Source organism: Halichoerus grypus, chromosome 11, assembly GCF_964656455.1.
Source record: "Halichoerus grypus chromosome 11, mHalGry1.hap1.1, whole genome shotgun sequence".
Taxonomy (NCBI): Eukaryota; Metazoa; Chordata; class Mammalia; order Carnivora; family Phocidae; genus Halichoerus; species Halichoerus grypus.
In genome coordinates this window covers 66,735,776-66,756,737 of record NC_135722.1, presented here as the reverse complement: position 1 = coordinate 66,756,737, position 20,962 = coordinate 66,735,776, and positions in this window count along the sequence as shown.

The following is a 20,962-nucleotide window of genomic DNA, read 5'->3' as shown; positions in this document are numbered from 1 at the left end:
ATATATATATATATATATATATATATATATATACACCCTCTTCTTTATCCATTCATCTGTTGGTGGACATCTTGGCTCTTTCCACAGTTTGGCTATTGTGGACATTAATAGCAAGCGTTCTAACTCGGAGAAACAACACTGAAGAGAAACCGTGCTTTAGCTACCGACGACCTCTGTGTGGGAGGAAGCAGTTTAGGGTGTACGGTGGGTGAGAGCCTGGGGACGGGTTCCGTTTCCTAAAATCGAGGGAGAGACAGGCCGCAGAGAAGGCAGCTCTCAACACACACCATGGTTATGGGGCTAGTACCGTTGCCCCGGGTGTGTGTGCAGGCTTCATGAAAACCGCCTAACTCGAAGGAAAAACTCGCTGGAGAATCCATGCTTCAGCTAAAAGAGCCGCTCTGGAAGGTGGAAGCATTATGTTGTGTGCGTGCATGAGAGCCCTGCAAGGGAGTCCAAAGCTTTTTGTGAGTGAGCCTCAGGCCCCAGCAGAAGGCAGAACACGACTCCCCATGTGTTTCATCACGCTAGCACGGCAGCCCCACTTTTGCATGGAAGTCTAACAGCTAGTGTTCTCACTCGAAGAAACAACACTGTGGAGAAACCCTGCTTTAGCTACCGTCGACCTCTAGATGGAGGAAGTATTACACGGAGTACCGTGGCTGAGAGCCTGGGGAACGGGTTCCATACGTGAAACCAAGGGAGAAATAGGTCCGGGCAGAAGGCACCTCTGGACTCAGCTCTTGCTACCTGAAGCTAACACTACTGCTCCATGTGTGCTTGGAATGCTATGTGCTCGACACTGACTGGGAAGAAACAAGCCTGTAAAGAATCCCAGCTGCAGCTCATTCGCCTACCAGGCTACTAACACCAAGAACCAATGCTGTGGCGTTACTGCGCCTTAGCTAACATTGCCGTTCCTGAAGCCGCAGGAGTTGGATAGTGCTCGTGTATGAGAGACCGGGGAAAGGGTCCCAGACGTGAAATGGAGTGAGAAACAGGCCGGTGCGGAAGGCAGCTCTCAACTCACCTCTTGTTTATGAGGCTAGTACCCTTGCCCCGGGTGTGCCTGCAGGCCATAAGCCAACCACCTCTCTCAAAGGAACAACTCTGTAGGGAATTCCTGCTTCGGCTAAAAGAGCCATGCCTCAGGGTGGACGCATTGTGTGGTGTGCATGCGTGAGTGCACAGCAAGTGAGTCCAAAACCATTTTCCTTGTGAGACCCAGGCCCCGCAAGAGGCCAGAACACGACTCCCCACTGGCTCCATGAAACTAGTACTGCGGCCCCGCTTTTGAATGGAAGTCTAATAGCTAGCTTTCTAACTCGAAGAAACAACACTGTAGAGAAACCGTGCTTTAGCTACCGTCGACCTCTCTGTGGGCGAAGCAGTTTAGGGTGTACTGTGGCTGAGAGCCTGGGGACGGTTTCAATATCGTAATATCGGGGGAGAGACAGGCCGGTACAGAAGGCAGCTCTCAACCCACATCATGGTTATGGGGCTAGGACCGTTGCCCAGGGTGTGTGTGCAGGCTTAAACGAAGCCACCTAACTCGAAGGAGAAACTCGGTTGAGAGCCTGTGATGCAGGTAAAACAGCTGCTCCTGAGGGTGGCAGCATTTTGTTGTGTGCGTGCGTGAGAGCACTGCAAGGGAGTCCAGACCCATTTTCCGTGTGGGACTCAGGCCCCGGCAGAAGACAGAACACGACTCCCCACTTGTTTCATGAAGCTAGCCCTGCGGCCCCACTTTTGCATGGAAGTCTAATAGCAAGCGTTCTTTTTTATTATTATTATGAAATGTTTTTATTGTTATGTTAATCCCCATACATTACATCATTAGTTTTAGATATAGTGTTCCATGATTCCTTGTTTGTGCATAACACCCAGTGCTCCATGCAGATCGTGCCCTGCTCAATACCCATCACCAGGCTAACCCATCCTCCCACCGCCCTCCCCTCTAGAACCCTCAGTTTGTTTTTCAGAGTCCATCGTCTCTCATGGTTCTTCTCCCCCTCCGATTTTCCCCCCTTCATTCTTCCCCTCCTGCTACATTCTTCTTCTTCTTTTTTTCTTTCTTAACATATATTGCATTATTGGTTTCAGAGGTACAGATCTGAGATTCAAAAGTCTTGCACAATTCACAGCGCTTACCAGAACACATACCCTCCCCAGTGTCCAACACCCAGTGACCCCATCCCTCCCACCCCAGCCCCCACTCCAGCAACCCTCAGTTTGTTTCCTGAGATTAAGAATTCCTCATATCAGTGAGGTCATATGATACATGTCTTTCTCTGTTTGACTTATTTCGCTCAGCATGATACCCTCCAGTTCCATCCACGTCGTTGCAGATGGCAAGATCTCATTCCTTTCGATGGCTGTATAATATTCCATTGTATATATATATATATATATATATATATATATATATATATATATGTATATACCCCCTCTTCTTTATCCATTCATCTGTTGGTGGACATCTTGGCTCTTTCCACAGTTTGGCTATTGTGGACATTAATAGCAAGCGTTCTAACTCGGAGAAACAACACTGAAGAGAAACCGTGCTTTAGCTACCGACGACCTCTGTGTGGGAGGAAGCAGTTTAGGGTGTACGGTGGGTGAGAGCCTGGGGACGGGTTCCGTTTCCTAAAATCGAGGGAGAGACAGGCCGCAGAGAAGGCAGCTCTCAACTCACACCATGGTTATGGGGCTAGTACCGTTGCCCCGGGTGTGTGTGCAGGCTTCATGAAAACCGCCTAACTCGAAGGAAAAACTCGCTGGAGAATCCATGCTTCAGCTAAAAGAGCCGCTCTTGAAGGTGGAAGCATTATGTTGTGTGCGTGCATGAGAGCCCTGCAAGGGAGTCCAAAGCTTTTTGTGAGTGAGCCTCAGGCCCCAGCAGAAGGCAGAACACGACTCCCCATGTGTTTCCTCACGCTAGCACGGCAGCCCCACTTTTGCATGGAAGTCTAACAGCTAGTGTTCTCACTCAAAGAAACAACACTGTGGAGAAACCCTGCTTTAGCTACCGTCGACCTCTAGATGGAGGAAGTATTACACGGAGTACCGTGGCTGAGAGCCTGGGGAACGGGTTCCATACGTGAAACCAAGGGAGAAATAGGTCCGGGCAGAAGGCACCTCTGGACTCAGCTCTTGCTACCTGAAGCTAACACTACTGCTCCATGTGTGCTTGGAATGCTATGTGCTCGACACTGACTGGGAAGAAACAAGCCTGTAAAGAATCCCAGCTGCAGCTCATTCGCCTACCAGGCTACTAACACCAAGAATCAATGCTGTGGCGTTACTGCGCCTTAGCTACCATTGCCGTTCCTGAAGCCGCAGGAGTTGGATAGTGCTCGTGTATGAGAGACCGGGGAAAGGGTCCCAGACGTGAAATGGAGTGAGAAACAGGCCGGTGCGGAAGGCAGCTCTCAACTCACCTCTTGTTTATGAGGCTAGTACCCTTGCCCCGGGTGTGCCTGCAGGCCATAAGCCAACCACCTCACTCAAAGGAACAACTCTGTAGGGAATTCCTGCTTCGGCTAAAAGAGCCATGCCTCAGGGTGGACGCATTGTGTGGTGTGCATGCGTGAGTGCACAGCAAGTGAGTCCAAAACCATTTTCCTTGTGAGACCCAGGCCCCGCAAGAAGCCAGAACACGACTCCCCACTGGCTCCATGAAACTAGTACTGCGGCCCCACTTTTGAATGGAAGTCTAATAGCTAGCTTTCTAACTCGAAGAAACAACACTGTAGAGAAACCGTGCTTTAGCTACCGTCGACCTCTCTGTGGGCGAAGCAGTTTAGGGTGTACTGTGGCTGAGAGCCTGGGGACGGTTTCAATATCGTAATATCGGGGGAGAGACAGGCCGGTACAGAAGGCAGCTCTCAACCCACATCATGGTTATGGGGCTAGGACCGTTGCCCAGGGTGTGTGTGCAGGCTTAAACGAAGCCACCTAACTCGAAGGAGAAACTCGGTTGAGAGCGTGTGCTGCAGGTAAAACAGCTGCTCCTGAGGGTGGCAGCATTTTGTTGTGTGCGTGCGTGAGAGCACTGCAAGGGAGTCCAGACCCATTTTCCGTGTGGGACTCAGGCCCCGGCAGAAGACAGAACACGACTCCCCACTTGTTTCATGAAGCTAGCACTGCGGCCCCACTTTTGCATGGAAGTCTAATAGCAAGCGTTCTTTTTTATTATTATTATGAAATGTTTTTATTGTTATGTTAATCCCCATACATTACATCATTAGTTTTAGATATAGTGTTCCATGATTCCTTGTTTGTGCATAACACCCAGTGCTCCATGCAGATCGTGCCCTGCTCAATACCCATCACCAGGCTAACCCATCCTCCCACCGCCCTCCCCTCTAGAACCCTCAGTTTGTTTTTCAGAGTCCATCGTCTCTCATGGTTCTACTCCCCCTCCGATTTTCCCCCCTTCATTCTTCCCCTCCTGCTACATTCTTCTTCTTCTTTTTTTCTTTCTTAACATATATTGCATTATTGGTTTCAGAGGTACAGATCTGAGATTCAACAGTCTTGCACAATTCACAGCGCTTACCAGAACACATACCCTCCCCAGTGTCCAACACCCAGTGACCCCATCCCTCCCACCCCAGCCCCCACTCCAGCAACCCTCAGTTTGTTTCCTGAGATTAAGAATTCCTCATATCAGTGAGGTCATATGATACATGTCTTTCTCTGTTTGACTTATTTCGCTCAGCATGATACCCTCCAGTTCCATCCACGTCGTTGCAGATGGCAAGATCTCATTCCTTTCGATGGCTGCATAATATTCCATTGTATATATATATATATATATATATATATATATATATATATATATACCCCTTCTTCTTTATCCATTCATCTGTTGGTGGACATCTTGGCTCTTTCCACAGTTTGGCTATTGTGGACATTAATAGCAAGCGTTCTAACTCGGAGAAACAACACTGAAGAGAAACCGTGCTTTAGCTACCGACGACCTCTGTGTGGGAGGAAGCAGTTTAGGGTGTACGGTGGGTGAGAGCCTGGGGACGGGTTCCGTTTCCTAAAATCGAGGGAGAGACAGGCCGCAGAGAAGGCAGCTCTCAACTCACACCATGGTTATGGGGCTAGTACCGTTGCCCCGGGTGTGTGTGCAGGCTTCATGAAAACCGCCTAACTCGAAGGAAAAACTCGCTGGAGAATCCATGCTTCAGCTAAAAGAGCCGCTCTGGAAGGTGGAAGCATTATGTTGTGTGCGTGCATGAGAGCCCTGCAAGGGAGTCCAAAGCTTTTTGTGAGTGAGCCTCAGGCCCCAGCAGAAGGCAGAACACGACTCCCCATGTGTTTCCTCACGCTAGCACGGCAGCCCCACTTTTGCATGGAAGTCTAACAGCTAGTGTTCTCACTCGAAGGAACAACACTGTAGAGAAACCCTGCTTTAGCCACCGTCGACCTCTAGATGGAGGAAGTATTACACGAGTACCGTGGCTGAGAGCCTGGGGAACGGGTTCCATACGTGAAACCAAGGGAGAAATAGGTCCGGGCAGAAGGCACCTCTGGACTCAGCTCTTGCTACCTGAAGCTAACACTACTGCTCCATGTGTGCTTGGAATGCTATGTGCTCGACACTGACTGGGAAGAAACAAGCCTGTTAAGAATCCCAGCTGCAGCTCATTCGCCTACCGGGCTACTAACACCAAGAATCAATGCTGTGGCGTTACTGCGCCTTAGCTAACATTGCCGTTCCTGAAGCCGCAGGAGTTGGATAGTGCTCGTGTATGAGAGACCGGGGAAAGGGTCCCAGACGTGAAATGGAGTGAGAAACAGGTCGGTGCGGAAGGCAGCTCTCAACTCACCTCTTGTTTATGAGGCTAGTACCCTTGCCCCGGGTGTGCCTGCAGGCCATAAGCCAACCACCTCACTCAAAGGAACAACTCTGTAGGGAATTCCTGCTTCGGCTAAAAGAGCCATGCCTCAGGGTGGACGCATTGTGTGGTGTGCATGCGTGAGTGCACAGCAAGTGAGTCCAAAACCATTTTCCTTGTGAGACCCAGGCCCCGCAAGAGGCCAGAACACGACTCCCCACTGGCTCCATGAATCTAGTACTGCGGCCCCACTTTTGAATGGAAGTCTAATAGCTAGCTTTCTAACTCGAAGAAACAACACTGTAGAGAAACCGAGCTTTAGCTACCGTCGACCTCTCTGTGGGCGAAGCAGTTTAGGGTGTACTGTGGCTGAGAGCCTGGGGACGGTTTCAATATCGTAATATCGGGGGAGAGACAGGCCGGTACAGAAGGCAGCTCTCAACCCACATCATGGTTATGGGGCTAGGACCGTTGCCCAGGGTGTGTGTGCAGGCTTAAACGAAGCCACCTAACTCGAAGGAGAAACTCGGTTGAGAGCGTGTGCTGCAGGTAAAACAGCTGCTCCTGAGGGTGGCAGCATTTTGTTGTGTGCGTGCGTGAGAGCACTGCAAGGGAGTCCAGACCCATTTTCCGTGTGGGACTCAGGCCCCGGCAGAAGACAGAACACGACTCCCCACTTGTTTCATGAAGCTAGCACGGCGGCCCCACTTTTGCATGGAAGTCTAATAGCAAGCGTTCTTTTTTATTATTATTATGAAATGTTTTTATTGTTATGTTAATCCCCATACATTACATCATTAGTTTTAGATATAGTGTTCCATGATTCCTTGTTTGTGCATAACACCCAGTGCTCCATGCAGATCGTGCCCTGCTCAATACCCATCACCAGGCTAACCCATCCTCCCACCGCCCTCCCCTCTAGAACCCTCAGTTTGTTTTTCAGAGTCCATCGTCTCTCATGGTACTTCTCCCCCTCCGATTTTCCCCCCTTCATTCTTCCCCTCCTGCTACATTCTTCTTCTTCTTTTTTTCTTTCTTAACATATATTGCATTATTGGTTTCAGAGGTACAGATCTGAGATTCAACAGTCTTGCACAATTCACAGCGCTTACCAGAACACATACCCTCCCCAGTGTCCAACACCCAGTGACCCCATCCCTCCCACCCCAGCCCCCACTCCAGCAACCCTCAGTTTGTTTCCTGAGATTAAGAATTCCTCATATCAGTGAGGTCATATGATACATGTCTTTCTCTGTTTGACTTATTTCGCTCAGCATGATACCCTCCAGTTCCATCCACGTCGTTGCAGATGGCAAGATCTCATTCCTTTCGATGGCTGCATAATATTCCATTGTATATATATATATATATATATATATATATATATATATATACCCCTTCTTCTTTATCCATTCATCTGTTGGTGGTCATCTTGGCTCTTTCCACAGTTTGGCTATTGTGGACATTAATAGCAAGCGTTCTAACTCGGAGAAACAACACTGAAGAGAAACCGTGCTTTAGCTACCGACGACCTCTGTGTGGGAGGAAGCAGTTTAGGGTGTACGGTGGGTGAGAGCCTGGGGACGGGTTCCGTTTCCTAAAATCGAGGGAGAGACAGGCCGCAGAGAAGGCAGCTCTCAACTCACACCATGGTTATGGGGCTAGTACCGTTGCCCCGGGTGTGTGTGCAGGCTTCATGAAAACCGCCTAACTCGAAGGAAAAACTCGCTGGAGAATCCATGCTTCAGCTAAAAGAGCCGCTCTTGAAGGTGGAAGCATTATGTTGTGTGCGTGCATGAGAGCCCTGCAAGGGAGTCCAAAGCTTTTTGTGAGTGAGCCTCAGGCCCCAGCAGAAGGCAGAACACGACTCCCCATGTGTTTCCTCACGCTAGCACGGCAGCCCCACTTTTGCATGGAAGTCTAACAGCTAGTGTTCTCACTCGAAGAAACAACACTGTGGAGAAACCCTGCTTTAGCTACCGTCGACCTCTAGATGGAGGAAGTATTACACGGAGTACCGTGGCTGAGAGCCTGGGGAACGGGTTCCATACGTGAAACCAAGGGAGAAATAGGTCCGGGCAGAAGGCACCTCTGGACTCAGCTCTTGCTACCTGAAGCTAACACTACTGCTCCATGTGTGCTTGGAATGCTATGTGCTCGACACTGACTGGGAAGAAACAAGCCTGTAAAGAATCCCAGCTGCAGCTCATTCGCCTACCAGGCTACTAACACCAAGAATCAATGCTGTGGCGTTACTGCGCCTTAGCTACCATTGCCGTTCCTGAAGCCGCAGGAGTTGGATAGTGCTCGTGTATGAGAGACCGGGGAAAGGGTCCCAGACGTGAAATGGAGTGAGAAACAGGCCGGTGCGGAAGGCAGCTCTCAACTCACCTCTTGTTTATGAGGCTAGTACCCTTGCCCCGGGTGTGCCTGCAGGCCATAAGCCAACCACCTCACTCAAAGGAACAACTCTGTAGGGAATTCCTGCTTCGGCTAAAAGAGCCATGCCTCAGGGTGGACGCATTGTGTGGTGTGCATGCGTGAGTGCACAGCAAGTGAGTCCAAAACCATTTTCCTTGTGAGACCCAGGCCCCGCAAGAAGCCAGAACACGACTCCCCACTGGCTCCATGAAACTAGTACTGCGGCCCCACTTTTGAATGGAAGTCTAATAGCTAGCTTTCTAACTCGAAGAAACAACACTGTAGAGAAACCGTGCTTTAGCTACCGTCGACCTCTCTGTGGGCGAAGCAGTTTAGGGTGTACTGTGGCTGAGAGCCTGGGGACGGTTTCAATATCGTAATATCGGGGGAGAGACAGGCCGGCACAGAAGGCAGCTCTCAACCCACATCATGGTTATGGGGCTAGGACCGTTGCCCAGGGTGTGTGTGCAGGCTTAAACGAAGCCACCTAACTCGAAGGTGAAACTCGGTTGAGAGCCTGTGCTGCAGGTAAAACAGCTGCTCCTGAGGGTGGCAGCATTTTGTTGTGTGCGTGCGTGAGAGCACTGCAAGGGAGTCCAGACCCATTTTCCGTGTGGGACTCAGGCCCCGGCAGAAGACAGAACACGACTCCCCACTTGTTTCATGAAGCTAGCACTGCGGCCCCACTTTTGCATGGAAGTCTAATAGCAAGCGTTCTTTTTTATTATTATTATGAAATGTTTTTATTGTTATGTTAATCCCCATACATTACATCATTAGTTTTAGATATAGTGTTCCATGATTCCTTGTTTGTGCATAACACCCAGTGCTCCATGCAGATCGTGCCCTGCTCAATACCCATCACCAGGCTAACCCATCCTCCCACCGCCCTCCCCTCTAGAACCCTCAGTTTGTTTTTCAGAGTCCATCGTCTCTCATGGTTCTTCTCCCCCTCCGATTTTCCCCCCTTCATTCTTCCCCTCCTGCTACATTCTTCTTCTTCTTTTTTTCTTTCTTAACATATATTGCATTATTGGTTTCAGAGGTACAGATCTGAGATTCAACAGTCTTGCACAATTCACAGCGCTTACCAGAACACATACCCTCCCCAGTGTCCAACACCCAGTGACCCCATCCCTCCCACCCCAGCCCCCACTCCAGCAACCCTCAGTTTGTTTCCTGAGATTAAGAATTCCTCATATCAGTGAGGTCATATGATACATGTCTTTCTCTGTTTGACTTATTTCGCTCAGCATGATACCCTCCAGTTCCATCCACGTCGTTGCAGATGGCAAGATCTCATTCCTTTCGATGGCTGCATAATATTCCATTGTATATATATATATATATATATATATATATATATATACCCCTTCTTCTTTATCCATTCATCTGTTGGTGGACATCTTGGCTCTTTCCACAGTTTGGCTATTGTGGACATTAATAGCAAGCGTTCTAACTCGGAGAAACAACACTGAAGAGAAACCGTGCTTTAGCTACCGACGACCTCTGTGTGGGAGGAAGCAGTTTAGGGTGTACGGTGGGTGAGAGCCTGGGGACGGGTTCCGTTTCCTAAAATCGAGGGAGAGACAGGCCGGAGAGAAGGCAGCTCTCAACTCACACCATGGTTATGGGGCTAGTACCGTTGCCCCGGGTGTGTGTGCAGGCTTCATGAAAACCGCCTAACTCGAAGGAAAAACTCGCTGGAGAATCCATGCTTCAGCTAAAAGAGCCGCTCTGGAAGGTGGAAGCATTATGTTGTGTGCGTGCATGAGAGCCCTGCAAGGGAGTCCAAAGCTTTTTGTGAGTGAGCCTCAGGCCCCAGCAGAAGGCAGAACACGACTCCCCATGTGTTTCCTCACGCTAGCACGGCAGCCCCACTTTTGCATGGAAGTCTAACAGCTAGTGTTCTCACTCAAAGAAACAACACTGTGGAGAAACCCTGCTTTAGCTACCGTCGACCTCTAGATGGAGGAAGTATTACACGGAGTACCGTGGCTGAGAGCCTGGGGAACGGGTTCCATACGTGAAACCAAGGGAGAAATAGGTCCGGGCAGAAGGCACCTCTGGACTCAGCTCTTGCTACCTGAAGCTAACACTACTGCTCCATGTGTGCTTGGAATGCTATGTGCTCGACACTGACTGGGAAGAAACAAGCCTGTAAAGAATCCCAGCTGCAGCTCATTCGCCTACCAGGCTACTAACACCAAGAATCAATGCTGTGGCGTTACTGCGCCTTAGCTACCATTGCCGTTCCTGAAGCCGCAGGAGTTGGACAGTGCTCGTGTATGAGAGACCGGGGAAAGGGTCCCAGACGTGAAATGGAGTGAGAAACAGGCCGGTGCGGAAGGCAGCTCTCAACTCACCTCTTGTTTATGAGGCTAGTACCCTTGCCCCGGGTGTGCCTGCAGGCCATAAGCCAACCACCTCACTCAAAGGAACAACTCTGTAGGGAATTCCTGCTTCGGCTAAAAGAGCCATGCCTCAGGGTGGACGCATTGTGTGGTGTGCATGCGTGAGTGCACAGCAAGTGAGTCCAAAACCATTTTCCTTGTGAGACCCAGGCCCCGCAAGAAGCCAGAACACGACTCCCCACTGGCTCCATGAAACTAGTACTGCGGCCCCACTTTTGAATGGAAGTCTAATAGCTAGCTTTCTAACTCGAAGAAACAACACTGTAGAGAAACCGTGCTTTAGCTACCGTCGACCTCTCTGTGGGCGAAGCAGTTTAGGGTGTACTGTGGCTGAGAGCCTGTGGACGGTTTCAATATCGTAATATCGGGGGAGAGACAGGCCGGTACAGAAGGCAGCTCTCAACCCACATCATGGTTATGGGGCTAGGACCGTTGCCCAGGGTGTGTGTGCAGGCTTAAACGAAGCCACCTAACTCGAAGGAGAAACTCGGTTGAGAGCGTGTGCTGCAGGTAAAACAGCTGCTCCTGAGGGTGGCAGCATTTTGTTGTGTGCGTGCGTGAGAGCACTGCAAGGGAGTCCAGACCCATTTTCCGTGTGGGACTCAGGCCCCGGCAGAAGACAGAACACGACTCCCCACTTGTTTCATGAAGCTAGCACTGCGGCCCCACTTTTGCATGGAAGTCTAATAGCAAGCGTTCTTTTTTATTATTATTATGAAATGTTTTTATTGTTATGTTAATCCCCATACATTACATCATTAGTTTTAGATATAGTGTTCCATGATTCCTTGTTTGTGCATAACACCCAGTGCTCCATGCAGATCGTGCCCTGCTCAATACCCATCACCAGGCTAACCCATCCTCCCACCGCCCTCCCCTCTAGAACCCTCAGTTTGTTTTTCAGAGTCCATCGTCTCTCATGGTTCTTCTCCCCCTCCGATTTTCCCCCCTTCATTCTTCCCCTCCTGCTACATTCTTCTTCTTCTTTTTTTCTTTCTTAACATATATTGCATTATTGGTTTCAGAGGTACAGATCTGAGATTCAACAGTCTTGCACAATTCACAGCGCTTACCAGAACACATACCCTCCCCAGTGTCCAACACCCAGTGACCCCATCCCTCCCACCCCAGCCCCCACTCCAGCAACCCTCAGTTTGTTTCCTGAGATTAAGAATTCCTCATATCAGTGAGGTCATATGATACATGTCTTTCTCTGTTTGACTTATTTCGCTCAGCATGATACCCTCCAGTTCCATCCACGTCGTTGCAGATGGCAAGATCTCATTCCTTTCGATGGCTGCATAATATTCCATTGTATATATATATATATATATATATATATATATATATATATATACCCCCTCTTCTTTATCCATTCATCTGTTGGTGGACATCTTGGCTCTTTCCACAGTTTGGCTATTGTGGACATTAATAGCAAGCGTTCTAACTCGGAGAAACAACACTGAAGAGAAACCGTGCTTTAGCTACCGACGACCTCTGTGTGGGAGGAAGCAGTTTAGGGTGTACGGTGGGTGAGAGCCTGGGGACGGGTTCCGTTTCCTAAAATCGAGGGAGAGACAGGCCGGAGAGAAGGCAGCTCTCAACTCACACCATGGTTATGGGGCTAGTACCGTTGCCCCGGGTGTGTGTGCAGGCTTCATGAAAACCGCCTAACTCGAAGGAAAAACTCGCTGGAGAATCCATGCTTCAGCTAAAAGAGCCGCTCTGGAAGGTGGAAGCATTATGTTGTGTGCGTGCATGAGAGCCCTGCAAGGGAGTCCAAAGCTTTTTGTGAGTGAGCCTCAGGCCCCAGCAGAAGGCAGAACACGACTCCCCATGTGTTTCCTCACGCTAGCACGGCAGCCCCACTTTTGCATGGAAGTCTAACAGCTAGTGTTCTCACTCGAAGGAACCCTGTGGAGAAACCCTGCTTTAGCTACCTTCGACCTCTAGATGGAGGAAGTATTACACGGAGTACCGTGGCTGAGAGCCTGGGGAACGGGTTCCATACGTGAAACCAAGGGAGAAATAGATCCGGGCAGAAGGCACCTCTGGACTCAGCTCTTGCTACCTGAAGCTAACACTACTGCTCCATGTGTGCTTGGAATGCTATGTGCTCGACACTGACTGGGAAGAAACAAGCCTGTAAAGAATCCCAGCTGCAGCTCATTCGCCTACCAGGCTACTAACACCAAGAATCAATGCTGTGGCGTTACTGCGCCTTAGCTACCATTGCCGTTCCTGAAGCCGCAGGAGTTGGATAGTGCTCGTGTATGAGAGACCGGGGAAAGGGTCCCAGACGTGAAATGGAGTGAGAAACAGGCCGGTGCGGAAGGCAGCTCTCAACTCACCTCTTGTTTATGAGGCTAGTACCCTTGCCCCGGGTGTGCCTGCAGGCCATAAGCCAACCACCTCACTCAAAGGAACAACTCTGTAGGGAATTCCTGCTTCGGCTAAAAGAGCCATGCCTCAGGGTGGACGCATTGTGTGGTGTGCATGCGTGAGTGCACAGCAAGTGAGTCCAAAACCATTTTCCTTGTGAGACCCAGGCCCCGCAAGAAGCCAGAACACGACTCCCCACTGGCTCCATGAAACTAGTACTGCGGCCCCGCTTTTGAATGGAAGTCTAATAGCTAGCTTTCTAACTCGAAGAAACAACACTGTAGAGAAACCGTGCTTTAGCTACCGTCGACCTCTCTGTGGGCGAAGCAGTTTAGGGTGTACTGTGGCTGAGAGCCTGGGGACGGTTTCAATATCGTAATATCGGGGGAGAGACAGGCCGGCACAGAAGGCAGCTCTCAACCCACATCATGGTTATGGGGCTAGGACCGTTGCCCAGGGTGTGTGTGCAGGCTTAAACGAAGCCACCTAACTCGAAGGTGAAACTCGGTTGAGAGCCTGTGCTGCAGGTAAAACAGCTGCTCCTGAGGGTGGCAGCATTTTGTTGTGTGCGTGCGTGAGAGCACTGCAAGGGAGTCCAGACCCATTTTCCGTGTGGGACTCAGGCCCCGGCAGAAGACAGAACACGACTCCCCACTTGTTTCATGAAGCTAGCACTGCGGCCCCACTTTTGCATGGAAGTCTAATAGCAAGCGTTCTTTTTTATTATTATTATGAAATGTTTTTATTGTTATGTTAATCCCCATACATTACATCATTAGTTTTAGATATAGTGTTCCATGATTCCTTGTTTGTGCATAACACCCAGTGCTCCATGCAGATCGTGCCCTGCTCAATACCCATCACCAGGCTAACCCATCCTCCCACCGCCCTCCCCTCTAGAACCCTCAGTTTGTTTTTCAGAGTCCATCGTCTCTCATGGTTCTTCTCCCCCTCCGATTTTCCCCCCTTCATTCTTCCCCTCCTGCTACATTCTTCTTCTTCTTTTTTTCTTTCTTAACATATATTGCATTATTGGTTTCAGAGGTACAGATCTGAGATTCAACAGTCTTGCACAATTCACAGCGCTTACCAGAACACATACCCTCCCCAGTGTCCAACACCCAGTGACCCCATCCCTCCCACCCCAGCCCCCACTCCAGCAACCCTCAGTTTGTTTCCTGAGATTAAGAATTCCTCATATCAGTGAGGTCATATGATACATGTCTTTCTCTGTTTGACTTATTTCGCTCAGCATGATACCCTCCAGTTCCATCCACGTCGTTGCAGATGGCAAGATCTCATTCCTTTCGATGGCTGCATAATATTCCATTGTATATATATATATATATATATATATATACCCCCTCTTCTTTATCCATTCATCTGTTGGTGGACATCTTGGCTCTTTCCACAGTTTGGCTATTGTGGACATTAATAGCAAGCGTTCTAACTCGGAGAAACAACACTGAAGAGAAACCGTGCTTTAGCTACCGACGACCTCTGTGTGGGAGGAAGCAGTTTAGGGTGTACGGTGGGTGAGAGCCTGGGGACGGGTTCCGTTTCCTAAAATCGAGGGAGAGACAGGCCACAGAGAAGGCAGCTCTCAACTCACACCATGGTTATGGGGCTAGTACCGTTGCCCCGGGTGTGTGTGCAGGCTTCATGAAAACCGCCTAACTCGAAGGAAAAACTCGCTGGAGAATCCATGCTTCAGCTAAAAGAGCCGCTCTGGAAGGTGGAAGCATTATGTTGTGTGCGTGCATGAGAGCCCTGCAAGGGAGTCCAAAGCTTTTTGTGAGTGAGCCTCAGGCCCCAGCAGAAGGCAGAACAAGACTCCCCATGTGTTTCCTCACGCTAGCACGGCAGCCCCACTTTTGCATGGAAGTCTAACAGCTAGTGTTCTCACTCGAAGAAACAACACTGTGGAGAAACCCTGCTTTAGCTACCGTCGACCTCTAGATGGAGGAAGTATTACACGGAGTACCGTGGCTGAGAGCCTGGGGAACGGGTTCCATACGTGAAACCAAGGGAGAAATAGGTCTGGGCAGAAGGCACCTCTGGACTCAGGTCTTGCTACCTGAAGCTAACACTACTGCTCCATGTGTGCTTGGAATGCTATGTGCTCGACACTGACTGGGAAGAAACAAGCCTGTAAAGAATCCCAGCTGCAGCTCATTCGCCTACCAGGCTACTAACACCAAGAATCAATGCTGTGGCGTTACTGCGCCTTAGCTACCATTGCCGTTCCTGAAGCCGCAGGAGTTGGATAGTGCTCGTGTATGAGAGACCGGGGAAAAGGTCCCAGACGTGAAATGGAGTGAGAAACAGGCCAGTGCGGAAGGCAGCTCTCAACTCACCTCTTGTTTATGAGGCTAGTACCTTTGCCCCGGGTGTGCCTGCAGACCATAAGCCAACCACCTCACTCAAAGGAACAACTCTGTAGGGAATTCCTGCTTCGGCTAAAAGAGCCATGCCTCAGGGTGGACGCATTGGGTGGTGTGCATGCGTGAGTGCACAGCAAGTGAGTCCAAAACCATTTTCCTTGTGAGACCCAGGCTCCGCAAGAAGCCAGAACACGACTCCCCACTGGCTCCATGAAACTAGTACTGCGGCCCCACTTTTGAATGGAAGTCTAATAGCTAGCTTTCTAACTCGAAGAAACAACACTGTAGAGAAACCGTGCTTTAGCTACCGTCGACCTCTCTGTGGGCGAAGCAGTTTAGGGTGTACTGTGGCTGAGAGCCTGGGGACGGTTTCAATATCGTAATATCGGGGGAGAGACAGGCCGGTACAGAAGGCAGCTCTCAACCCACATCATGGTTATGGGGCTAGTACCGTTGCCCAGGGTGTGTGTGCAGGCGTAAACGAAGCCACCTAACTCGAAGGAAAAACTCGGTTGAGAGCCTGTGCTGCAGGTAAAACAGCTGCTCCTGAGGGTGGCAGCATTTTGTTGTGTGCGTGCGTGAGAGCACTGCAAGGGAGTCTAGACCCATTTTCCGTGTGGGACTCAGGCCCCGGCAGAAGACAGAACACGACTCCCCACTTGTTTCATGAAGCTAGCACTGCGGCCCCACTTTTGCATGGAAGTCTAATAGCAAGCGTTCTTTTTTATTATTATTATGAAATGTTTTTATTGTTATGTTAATCCCCATACATTACATCATTAGTTTTAGATATAGTGTTCCATGATTCCTTGTTTGTGCATAACACCCAGTGCTCCATGCAGATCGTGCCCTGCTCAATACCCATCACCAGGCTAACCCATCCTCCCACCCCCCTCCCCTCTAGAACCCTCAGTTTGTTTTTCAGAGTCCATCGTCTCTCATGGTTCTTCTCCCCCTCCGATTTTCCCCCCTTCATTCTTCCCCTCCTGCTACATTCTTCTTCTTCTTTTTTTCTCTCTTAACATATATTGCATTATTGGTTTCAGAGGTACAGATCTGAGATTCAACAGTCTTGCACAATTCACAGCGCTTACCAGAACACATACCCTCCCCGGTGTCCAACACCCAGTGACCCCATCCCTCCCACCCCAGCCCCCACTCCAGCAACCCTCAGTTTGTTTCCTGAGATTTAGAATTCCTCATATCAGTGAGGTCATATGATGCATGTCTTTCTCTGTTTGACTTATTTCGCTCAGCATGATATCCTCCAGTTCCATCCACGTCGTTGCAGATGGCAAGATCTCATTCCTTTTGATGGCTGCAAAATATTCCATTGTATATATATATACCCCCTCTTCTTTATCCATTCATCTGTTGGTGGACATCTTGGCTCTTTCCACAGTTTGGCTATTGTGGACATTAATAGCAAGCGTTCTAACTCGGAGAAACAACACTGAAGAGAAACCGTGCTTTAGCTACCTAGGACCTCTGTGTTGGAGGAAGCAGTTTAGGGTGTACGGTGGGTGAGAGCCTGGGGACGGGTTCCGTTTCCTAAAATCGAGGGAGAGACAGGCCGGAGAGAAGGCAGCTCTCAACTCACACCATGGTTATGGGGCTAGTACCGTTGCCCCGGGTGTGTGTGCAGGCTTCACGAAAACCGCCTAACTCGAAGGAAAACCTCCCTGGAGAATGCATGCTTCAGCTAAAAGAGCCGCTCTTGAAGGTGGAAGCATTATGTTGTGTGCGTGCATGAGAGCCCTGCAAGGGAGTCCAAAGCTTTTTGTGAGTGAGCCTCAGGCCCCAGCAGAAGGCAGAACACGACTCCCCATGTGTTTCATCACGGTGGCACACAGCCCCACTTTTGCATGGAAGTCTAACAGCTAGTGTTCTCACTCGAAGAAACAACACTGTAGAGAAACCCTGCTTTAGCTACCGTCGACCTCTAGATGGAGGAAGTATTACACGGACTACCGTGGCTGAGAGCCTGGGGAACGGGTTCCATACGTGAAACCAAGGGAGAAATAGGTCCGGGCAGAAGGCACCTCTGGACTCAGCTCTTGCTACCTGAAGCTAACACTACTGCTCCATGTGTGCTTGGAATGCTATGTGCTCCACACTGGGAAGAAACAAGCCTGTCAAGAATCCCAGCTGCAGCTCAATCGCCTACCAGGCTACTAACACCAAGAATCAATGCTGTGGCGTTACTGCGCTTGAGCTAACATTCCCGTTCCTGAAGCCGCAGGAGTTGGATAGTGCTCGTGTATGAGAGACCGGGGAAAGGGTCCCAGACGTGAAATGGAGTGAGAAACAGGCCGGTGCGGAAGGCAGCTCTCAACTCACCTCTTGTTTATGAGGCTAGTACCCTTGCCCCGGGTGTGCCTGCAGGCCATAAGCCAACCACCTCACTCAAAGGAACAACTCTGTAGGGAATTCCTGCTTCGGCTAAAAGAGCCATGCCTCAGGGTGGACGCATTGTGTGGTGTGCATGCGTGAGTGCACAGCAAGTGAGTCCAAAACCATTTTCCTTGTGAGACCCAGGCCCCGCAAGAAGCCAGAACACGACTCCCCACGGGCTCCATGAAACTAGTACTGCGGCCCCACTTTTGAATGGAAGTCTAATAGCTAGCTTTCTAACTCGAAGAAACAACACTGTAGAGAAACCGTGCTTTAGCTACCGTCGACCTCTCTGTGGGCGAAGCAGTTTAGGGTGTACTGTGGCTGAGAGCCTGGGGACGGTTTCAATATCGTAATATCGGGGGAGAGACAGGCCGGTACAGAAGGCAGCTCTCAACCCACATCATGGTTATGGGGCTAGTACCGTTGCCCAGGGTGTGTGTGCAGGCTTACACACAGCCACCTAACTCGAAGGAAAAACTCGGTTGAGAGCCTGTGCTGCAGGTAAAACAGCTGCTCCTGAGGGTGGCAGCATTTTGTTGTGTGCGTGCGTGAGAGCACTGCAAGGGAGTCCAGACCCATTTTCCGTGTGGGACTCAGGCCCCGGCAGAAGACAGAACACGACTCCCCACTTGTTTCATGAAGCTAGCACTGCGGCCCCACTTTTGCATGGAAGTCTAATAGCAAGCGTTCTTTTTTATTATTATTATGAAACGTTTTTATTGTTATGTTAATCCCCATACATTACATCATTAGTTTTAGGTATAGTGTTCCATGATTCCTTGTTTGTGCATAACACCCAGTGCTCCATGCAGATCGTGCCCTGCTCAATACCCATCACCAGGCTAACCCATCCTCCCACCCCCCTCCCCTCTAGAACCCTCAGTTTGTTTTTCAGAGTCCATCGTCTCTCATGGTTCTTCTCCCGCTCCGATTTTCCCCCCTTCATTCTTCCCCTCCTGCTACATTCTTCTTCTTCTTTTGTTCTTTCTTAACATATATTGCATTATTTGTTTCAGAGATACAGATCTGAGATTCAACAGTCTTGCACAATTCACAGCGCTTACCAGAACACATACCCTCCCCGGTGTCCAACACCCAGTGACCCCATCCCTCCCACTCCAGCCCCCACTCCAGCAACCCTCAGTTTGTTTCCTGAGATTAAGAATTCCTCATATCAGTGAGGTCATATGATGCATGTCTTTCTCTGTTTGACTTATTTCGCTCAGCATGATACCCTCCAGTTCCATCCACGTCGTTGCAGATGGCAAGATCTCATTCCTTTTGATGGCTGCAAAATATTCCATTGTATATATATATATACCCCCTCTTCTTTATCCATTCATCCGTTGGTGGACATCTTGGCTCTTTCCACAGTTTGGCTATTGTGGACATTAATAGCAAGCGTTCTAACTCGGAGAAACAACACTGAAGAGAAACCGTGCTTTAGCTACCGACGACCTCTGTGTGGGAGGAAGCAGTTTAGGGTGTACGGTGGGTGAGAGCCTGGGGACGGGTTCCGTTTCCTAAAATCGAGGGAGAGACAGGCCGGAGAGAAGGCAGCTCTCAACTCACACCATGGTTATGGGGCTAGTACCGTTGCCCCGGGTGTGTGTACAGGCTTCACGAAAACCGCCTAACTCGAAGGAAAAACTCGCTGGAGAATCCATACTTCAGCTAAAAGAGCCGCTCTTGAAGGTGGAAGCATTATGTTTTGAGCGTGCATGAGAGCCCTGCAAGGGAGTCCAAAGCTTTTTGTGAGTGAGCCTCAGGCCCCAGCAGAAGGCAGAACACGACTCCCCATGTGTTTCCTCACGCTAGCACGGCAGCCCCACTTTTGCATGGAAGTCTAACAGCTAGTGTTCTCACTCGAAGAAACAACACTGTAGAGAAACCCTGCTTTAGCTACCGTCGACCTCTAGATGGAGGAAGTATTACACGGACTACCGTGGCTGAGAGCCTGGGGAACGGGTTCCATACGTGAAACCAAGGGAGAAATAGGTCCGGGCAGAAGGCACCTCTGGACTCAGCTCTTGCTACCTGAAGCTAACACTACTGCTCCATGTGTGCTTGGAATGCTATGTGCTCCACACTGGGAAGAAACAAGCCTGTCAAGAATCCCAGCTGCAGCTCAATCGCCTACCAGGCTACTAACACCAAGAATCAATGCTGTGGCTTTACTGCGCTTGAGCTAACATTGCCGTTCCTGAAGCCGCAGGAGTTGTATAGTACTCGTGTATGAGAGACCGGGGAAAGGGTCCCAGACGTGAAATGGAGTGAGAAACAGGCCGGTGCGGAAGGCAGCTCTCAACTCACCTCTTGTTTATGAGGCTAGTACCCTTGCCCCGGGTGTGCCTGCAGGCCATAAGCCAACCACCTAACTCAAAGGAACAACTCTGTAGGGAATTCCTGCTTCGGCTAAAAGAGCCATGCCTCAGGGTGGACGCATTGTGTGGTGTGCATGCGTGAGTGCACAGCAAGTGAGTCCAAAACCATTTTCCTTGTGAGACCCAGGCCCCGCAAGAAGCCAGAACACGACTCCCCACGGGCTCCATGAAACTAGTACTGCGGCCCCACTTTTGAATGGAAGTCTAATAGCTAGCTTTCTAACTCGAAGAAACAACACTGTAGAGAAACCGTGCTTTAGCTACCGTCGACCTCTCTGTGGGCGAAGCAGTTTAGGGTGTACTGTGGCTGAGAGCCTGGGGACGGTTTCAATATCGTAATATCGGGGGAGAGACAGGCCGGTACAGAAGGCAGCTCTCAACCCACATCATGGTTATGGGGCTAGTACCGTTGCCCAGGGTGTGTGTGCAGGCTTAAACACAGCCACCTAACTCGAAGGAAAAACTCGGTTGAGAGCCTGTGCTGCAGGTAAAACAGCTGCTCCTGAGGGTGGCAGCATTTTGTTGTGTGCGTGCGTGAGAGCACTGCAAGGGAGTCCAGACCCATTTTCCGTGTGGGACTCAGGCCCCGGCAGAAGACAGAACACTACTCCCCACTTCTTTCATGAAGCTAGCACTGCGGCCCCACTTTTGCATGGAAGTCTAATAGCAAGCGTTCTTTTTTATTATTATTATGAAACGTTTTTATTGTTATGTTAATCCCCATACAT